The sequence below is a fragment of the Bos taurus genome, chromosome 21, assembly GCF_002263795.3.
Source record: "Bos taurus isolate L1 Dominette 01449 registration number 42190680 breed Hereford chromosome 21, ARS-UCD2.0, whole genome shotgun sequence".
NCBI classification, from domain to species: Eukaryota; Metazoa; Chordata; class Mammalia; order Artiodactyla; family Bovidae; genus Bos; species Bos taurus.
Window position 1 is genome coordinate 895,378 of NC_037348.1, and position 5,583 is coordinate 900,960.

Sequence of the window (5,583 nt, forward strand, 5' to 3'; positions counted from 1 at the left end):
CACGGATCAAACCAGGATCCAACATTGCGGGCAGATGCTTTACCATCTGAGCCGCCAGGGAATCAAGCTTTCACAAATCAAAAAGATAGTAAACTGAACATAAGAGACTACTTGCAACTGATGTACCTTATAAGTGGTTCATATGTAAAACAGACTAATAACAAACAGCACTCAAGTCTCTAAGAAAAAACACACCACCCTTGTCCAATTCTCCAACACCAACTCCAACCTAAACCCTTTATCTCACTCTAAACTATCCCTAAACTTAACCCTAAGCTAACAATATACATGTGTATTCAAAGGCATCCATCCATCCACAGGAGAGACAGAGAGAAAGAGAAAAAGGAAGACCAAGACTGAATTTAGAAAGGAAAAGAAAGAGACATATCTAGAGAGAGACACTGAACAAAAGAGAGGAAATTAGTAGATTTTACAGACTTTTTATAAATCTATCTGGAAGTTAGAAGCAAAGACAGTGCCCATCCACCCCAGAACGGGGGAAAAGACCCAAGATTATGAGAGTAAAATACAAGAATGCAGGGAGCCATTATAGGCTCAGCCACTCACAGAAGCTCAGATGGGGCATTTGAACAAGAATCTCAGAATCTCAATGGAAAAAAAGGACCCGAAAGTTGGGTCCTCTTTGGTATAAGAGAAGGTGACTTTCGAGTCTTCCTTTCAGTTGTCCATTGGGGGCGGGTCTCAAAATAGGCAGGAAGGGGGTGCCTGTTCCTTGGTCCCAAAGCCCATCCAGGACAGTTTCTGCCCCATTCTGTGCTAGGTCATCCTGCCTTTGGGAACTCCTAGTGCACAAGCTCCATGTGATATCAGCCCCAGGTTGAAAAGCATGTAGGTGTTGTAGACTGACAGACCTAGGCAGTAGATGGGAGATTGACCCCCACTCTGCAGATGGACAGACTGGGGAAACCTTGAGGGGCACATGGCATGTCCAGGGCCACATCACAGATGAGAAGAAGGAGCCAGTCTGAAAGAACTGTGTCCTCAGTCTCAGGTCCTGGCTTCACCCAGTCCTCCCAGAGCTGTGGGGTGGGCAGTGTGTGTGTGTCACAGAGCCTGCACATGGCCTAAGGTGGTGAGTGAACAGTCAGAAACCCCGAGGTTCCCTTGGGGCGCTTTGTGTAAGGGACCTCGTCAATGAACCCAGGAATTGATGTCACTTCCTGGCAACAGAACCCAACAGAATCCGGAACCTGGGTCTTCAGGCCTCACAGTGGAGAGCAGCCCCCAGCCAGATTACTTGCTGCCAAGATGTTCTGCTCTTTTCCCCTTCCCAGATTCTGGGGCCTCAGGAGAGTGCACAAGCAGAGTCTGTGGGAACGCCGTCGACACTGGCTCAGGCCCACACCCCGCCCCCGAAAGGCCTCTGGCCCTTTACCTGAAGGAACAGAAAGGTAACATGGGAGCCCCAGGCCGGGCCAGGTCCCCTCTCCCATCACACCCAGGTAACCCTGAGTCATTTCCTTGTGTGTGTGGATGGGGGATTCTCAGGGTATGTCTGCCTCAAGCAAGCCCAGGCTGATGTGGGTCAGATGTCTGTGGGCTGGGTGTGTCCACACACCAGGGGAGAGCAGGCTGGGCGGAATGGGGAAAATCCAGGCAGCACCGGCTGCCCAGGATGATTCCATGCCCTCAGAGGGGTTCTTTGTCCCGAGTGGGTACCTGAGCACACACATGTTTCTTCTGGGAGCACAAGTTTGAGCAGGCAGAAGCAACAGCCATGCTGGTCAGGCCCAGCTCAGTATACTCCAAGAAGGGCTTGCTGATGGTCACTGTCATTTCAGAGCTTCCCACTGGATGTTGCCGATGAGGGGAACACTCTGTTCACCTCCCTGAGGGAGGAGTCGGACCACCATCCCCCTGCCCGTGAAGCCCAGTGTAGGCTCCAGGTGAGCATGCCCACGGAGGGGTCAGCCCAATTGAGAATGAAGAGGAAGTGAGGAAGGCCTGCTGCCCAGAAACCACCTGGGACACACCCCAGGGCCCAGTCTCAGGCTGCCACGGAGTTCAGCACACTGGACTCCGACCCAGAGCCCCGAGAACCCCTGCCTCTGAGGCAGCAGGAGGACCTGGGACCCACCACAGCAGAGCACAGAAGTGAGGAGGATGGGTCTGTGCAAGTGAGTATGTAGCGGCGGGGGGGGGGGGGGGGCGGTGGTGGTGCTCAACCACACAGGGAGGAATCCCCCAGAGCTGGGGCTGGACTTGGAGCATAGACTGGCTTCACACCACCCATCTTTCACACTGCAATCAGAGTGCATCCTATGCTGGGTATTCTTTATGGTTCTCTGGGCAGCTTTCTGTCCCCCTATCAGTTCAGTTCAGTTCAGTAGCTCAGTCGTGTCCGACTCTTTGCGACCCCATGAATCGCAGCACGCCAGGCCTTCCTGTCCATCACCAACTCCTGGAGTTCACTCAGACTCACGTCCATCGAGTCAGTGATGCCATCCAGCCATCTCATCCTCTGTCGTCCCCTTCTCCTTCTGCCCCCAATCCCTGCCAGCATCAGAGTCTTTTCCAATGAGTCAACTCTTCGCATGAGGTGGCCAAAGTACTGGAGTTTCAGCTTTAGCATCATTCCTTCCAAAGAAATCCTAGGGCTGATCTTCAGGATGGACTGGTTGGATCTCCTTGCAGTCCAAGGGACTCTCAAGAGTCTTCTCCAACACCACACTTCAAAAGCATCAATTCTGTCCCCCTATACACATATCAAAAGGCTGGAATGGGTAAACTTCTCTTCTCTCACAGCTCTAGCACTGGCCTCTAATTACAGCCAGACTACACTTCCAAGTCCTGTCCCTACAGCTGTGGTTTCTATAGGTGCAGGACCCAGGGATCCACTGAGAGGAGATCTAGACCTGAGACTTCCCTTCCCAAAGACACCAGGCCAGCTGGGTACCGGCCAGCACACTGGGCATATCAGACCTCTGTGCCTGCAGGACCCCCAGCCACAGGCACTGATGTTCCACCCCCTCAGCAAGAACTTCCACCTCCACCTGCACCTGTACCTGCTCAGGCTTTGGCAGGAGAACCCAAGTCAGGAGATGAGTCACCACCTCTGCAGGGAGAGCCTGCCCTGGCTCCTGCCCAAGACCACGACTCCCATGATGACTGACACACCCCTGCAGGTAGAACAGGCCCCCGCTCTGAACAGATACCCAGAGCCCTTTTTGGAAACACCTTGTCTGGGAAGCGGTTCTCTCTGCAGCCTCCATCCCTGTCTGCTTCCAGTGGATGGTAACAACTCACTTCCAACCCAAGGGAGATTGAGTTGCCTTCACCTGAGCTTATTTTCATCTGGTTTGTGAGTAGCTTTCTTGTGATGTTTTATTTTTTTATAGCTTTATATATTTTTTTCTGTTAAGTTTTTGTTAATAAATTTTACTTTAATTGATGCAATTTTGGAATATTAAGGCCTTCACAATTCTGTGTAACCATCACCACTGTCTGCATTGGGACCCTCTCATTCTATTCTCCCCGCTTCCCAGCAAAGTCTGGATTCATGTCAAGCACTCCCCATTCCTCCCTCCCCCACCTGACAACATTTAGTCCTCTTATTTCTCCATTTCTTCCCATTCTTTGGGTGTCCACAATCAATGCCAATCACTGAAATGACAGAAAAATGGATTTTTTTTTCTGACTGAAAGTGAAGGTTATAGTCACTTAATATTGTTAGACTCTTTGCAATCCCATGGATTTTACAGTCCATGGCATTATCTAAGCCAGAACACTGTAGTGGGTAGCTTTTCCTTTCTCCAGGGGATTTTTCTGACTCTCCACATATTGTAAGACTAAACTTGAGAATTCTTGTTTTTATTTCATTTGAAGTAGCCTTTGGGTAACTGAAAGGACAGTGTAGGTACTTTCAAGATATCATCTGCAAAATGAAGCCCTTTTGGTAAATGTGGTCAGAACTTCCAGGTAGGCATTGCTATTGTAAATGTGACATCTAAGTCAGAAGGGAGATGCTGAGCTCTTCCTGTTCCACAAACAAATTCAGAGAGTAAGCCAAAAGAGAGAACTGGAAAACCAACAACACCGATGAAAAAAAAGCGTTCCTCATTGGACACAGCTAGAGAAAACCCAATATTCTATGGCTCATAAACCCTCTTGGAAATGAATGTTCAGTAAGGAAGACAAGAAACATGTGAGGGTAGACAGGCCTTGCCCATGGCCAGTATAGTTTAGAGATGGCCTGATCTCTCAGATGAAGACACATGCCAGTGTAAACCTTTTGCAGACAGTAGCGATAGTCATCACTGTGTAAGTGTTTAGTCTCGTGACAACCTACCCTGGGTACTACATGAGGGAGAAGATCTGGGTCTCTTCTTCCCCTCATCACACCCTCAGGAAAGCAGCTCAGGTGCTTTCAGGACCTGCCTGCCTGTCTGGCTCATCCATGAGCTTCTACCACCTCCAAGGTAGACGCCACCTTCTCTTCTCTATGCACCATGATCCTGCACACAGTGGGCCTTCAGAACCTCAAGAAACTCGCCCCAGACCCACTATAGCCAGAAGCCTCCCCAGGCATCAAAATGTCTGTGGAGTCCCTTTGGCGCAAGCCCTAGTTCTGGACCCCTGGAGCCCATTTCAGCCTTTACAGCATGAATAATCAGGTCCTTTATACACAGATTCCCAGCTATCAGATCTGAGCTTTGGATTCACAGTCAGTTCTGTCCCTCCCATGACAGCCAGTGGGGCCATGATGAATGCAAAGGAGCACATTAGCTGAGTTTCAAGGGAGGAATTGAAAGGACAGTGGTGGATACAACATGTTGCAAACTGAGCGAGCGTCCCTACATGTCTCAGAAAAGGCCTCTGGTGTGCAAGTGTGGAGGAGGGCCCCGATGGTGCAAAGGAAAGAGAGATACTCAGCGGCAAACTCTCTTGGCCTCTCCTGTAGCAGCTCCAGTGGTAGCCTATGAACATTGGACAGCCAATGTGGTCACATGAGCATGACTCTAATTTCCTCACAAAACAAGAGAAAGGGGAGAGTGTGTGGGAGTACCCAGAGGGTGTGGTGGGGTGGGTGAAGGGAGGTGCCCTTCCTCTCTTCAGGGCAAACTGCTTCTCTGAGTCTCAGAGCTGCCAGACGGCAGTTACCAAGTCAGGTCCCCACAGCACCCAGTGGGGGCAGGGTGCCTTAGCCCCTGTCACACGGACAAGCCCCACCATGTTGCCTCCCTGAGTTCTAACAGCAGGAATTGGGTGGTTTGTCTGGGTACACACTGCCTTGCTATAGCTGAGTTACCCCCTTCTTAGAGCCCCAGTTTTTTCCTCTAGAATAAGGACATCGATTGCTACCTTAGCAGGTTGCTACCTTAATCCTGTGAAGACTCTTTAGGGTAATCCTCCAATTAGAAGCTGGTCTTAGGAGATACTGGGCTTCCCTGATACCTCAGCTGATGAAGAATCCTCCTGCATTGCAGGAGAGCTCAGTTTGATTTCTGTATCAGAAATCCTGGTCCACTGCAGAAGGCCAGGCTACCCAGTCCAATATTCTTGGGCCTCCTTTGTGGCTCTGCCAGTAAAGAATCTGCCTGCAATGCGGGAGACCTGGGTTCG

At 50.4% G+C, this 5,583-nt stretch overlaps 1 long non-coding RNA gene across 1 annotated transcript; it reads left to right on the plus strand.

The window, feature by feature from the left end:
- Positions 1-1,078: 1,078 nt before the first annotated feature.
- LOC132343321 (uncharacterized) lies at positions 1,079-3,507 on the plus strand. Its single transcript, XR_009492072.1, has 3 exons — positions 1,079-1,412; positions 1,803-2,138; positions 2,839-3,507. It is a non-coding gene; the product is annotated as an uncharacterized lncRNA (long non-coding RNA).
- The last annotated feature ends 2,076 nt before the right edge of the window (positions 3,508-5,583 follow it).